The 2,318-nt window shown below is 42.1% G+C and overlaps 1 pseudogene; it reads right to left on the reverse strand.

Moving 5' to 3' along the window:
- Positions 1-403: 403 nt before the first annotated feature.
- Positions 404-1,500, reverse strand: LOC139035535 (putative ribosome-binding factor A, mitochondrial; annotated as a pseudogene).
- Between the last annotated feature and the right edge of the window lie 818 nt (positions 1,501-2,318).

The following is a 2,318-nucleotide window of genomic DNA, read 5'->3' on the forward strand; positions in this document are numbered from 1 at the left end:
ATGTTCTGTAACAAGTTAACTTGGTTCCTTTTTGTCACCTCTTCTCTCTGCCTCTAACTTATCTTCTAGCAGTTCACATTCATATTCCAGTGTGTGCTCCTCCAAAAATGCACTAGCAAAATCTAGATCATTTATACTCATTCCCATGCAGCAGATCCTCTTTAGGAGAGATGTCATCAACCATGAGGGGGTTGTTTTCTTTTTCTATCACTTTGTCAACTCAACCAGTCGTTTCTCCTTTTGTTTTGGTCATACTGGGCTCAAACCTCTAAAGCCTTTCTTGATCCCCAAGCACTTTTGTCTTCCTTTTGTATTATTTGCTTTTTGAGTGCCTCCTGATTGAGTCCACACAGATTTGAGTGCACAGCAGATTTCATGATATTAGAGGAGGCTGTAGGTTCCCTTAAGTCATTTTGTATGTAGTCTTTTTCATCTGGGATTCACAATCAGCAACTGTCAGTAACTAATCAGTCTCAGCTGGAGCTGCATTTTGTCTCAGGCAAACACTATAGGCAACACACTCCTCAGGGTCTACTGAGACATCAAATGGTGCCTCACATGGACAGTGATTTTTCTGTAAGATGGTGAAATCCTGTGCTCATTCTGTTCAACAAGAAGAGTTGTCTTCCAATACACACAGCAGGCTGAAAGGTCTAAAGTTGGAGAGACTTTGGATACCCCACATTCAGGTTACAGATCTCTTGGCTCACATCAGAAGTGTCCAGAGACTCTGTCAGTGTTTTATAAAGAAGGCCATCCTGGGCCTTTAGTGCTCATGATCCTCCTCCTTGGTTTTCTTTGAAGTGTTCTTCATTAGTAATTCCAACATGGATGACTTGGAAGTAGAGATCCCAAGGAAAGACCTTCATACCAAAACATTTTTCTAACCAATACTCTTCAAAGTATAAAGATGAGCATCAATGAACTGTGGTGTTGGAGAAGACTCTTGAGAGTCCCTTGGATTGCAAGGAGATCAAACCCATCAATCCTAAAGGAAATCAGTCCTGAATATTCATGGACTGATGTTGAAGCTGAAACTCCAATACTTTGGCCACCTGATATGAAGAATTGATTGGAAAAGACCCTGATGCTGGGAAAGATCGAAAGCAGGAGGAGAAAGGGACAACAGAGGATGAGATGGTTGGATGGCATCACCGACTTGATGGACATGAATTTGAGCAAGCTCCGGGAGTTGGTGATGGACCAGGAAGCCCGGTGTGCTGCAGTCCACGGGGTCGCAAAGAGTCGGACATGACTGAGCAACTGAACAGAACTGAACCCTTCAAATTGTCAAAGTCATCAAAAACAAGGAAAACTTGAGAAACTGCCATAGTCTAGAGGAGTCTAAAGTGACATGGGCTTAATGGTTTTTGAGGAAAATTTCTTAAACAAGTTCTTGTACCACGGGAAACAAAGGAGCCATGGGCGCCTCCAGACCAGCTGCTGTGTAGGCTCTGTGGCCCTGTGGCAGCCCCAGAGTCCTCTAGCTGGTGCCCACATGCCTCACTGTTATTTTTTAAATTTTATTTCCTTATTTCTGCTTGCTTTCAGTTTAAGTTGCTCTTGTAATTTATTAAGATGGAAGAATAGGTCATTGATATTAAAGTTTTTCTGTTCTAATATAAACATTTGATGCTATGACTTTCCTTGAAAACATAGCTTTAATGGCATCCCATAACTTTTGAATAATTGTGGTTCTATTTTCATTCAATCCATAACATTAGACTTTTTCTTTTGTGACCTTTGATCCATTGGTTATTTATGTGTTGTGTTTAACTTTTAATTATTTGGGGAGTTTTTTTCAAAAAAAATTTTTTTTTTAATTTATTTTGATTTATTTGGCTGCGCCGGGTCCTGGTTACAGTGCTCTGGATCTTTGATCTTTGTTGCAGCATGTGGATCTTTAGTTGCAGCATGTGGGATCTAGTTCTCTGACCAGGGAACAAACCTGGGTACCCTGCATTGGGAACACAGTGTCTTATAGCCACTGGATCACCAGGGAAGTCGCCAGGCAGTAGTATTTTTAAACTTCCCAAATGTTTCCAAAGTGCAGCCATGTTTGGGAACCACTGGCTTAGACAGAGGGCAAAAACATCTGTGTTTGTGATTGGACCTTTGCCTGTGGTTCTGGGTGTGAATTTCCAGCTGCTGCTAAGTGTCTTTACCTGGTTGCCAGGTACCTCAAACTAACTGTATCTTCCTTTCTTTCTGCAAACTTGCTCTCTGTCTTGTGTATCCAGTGTAGGCACTGGTACCACCAGCTTCTTTGTCCCCTTTGCGCTAAGTGGCTCCTCACTCTCTGCTTCCCACCCCACCCC

The sequence above is a fragment of the Odocoileus virginianus genome, chromosome 6 (assembly GCF_023699985.2).
Source record: "Odocoileus virginianus isolate 20LAN1187 ecotype Illinois chromosome 6, Ovbor_1.2, whole genome shotgun sequence".
Lineage (NCBI taxonomy): Eukaryota > Metazoa > Chordata > Mammalia > Artiodactyla > Cervidae > Odocoileus > Odocoileus virginianus.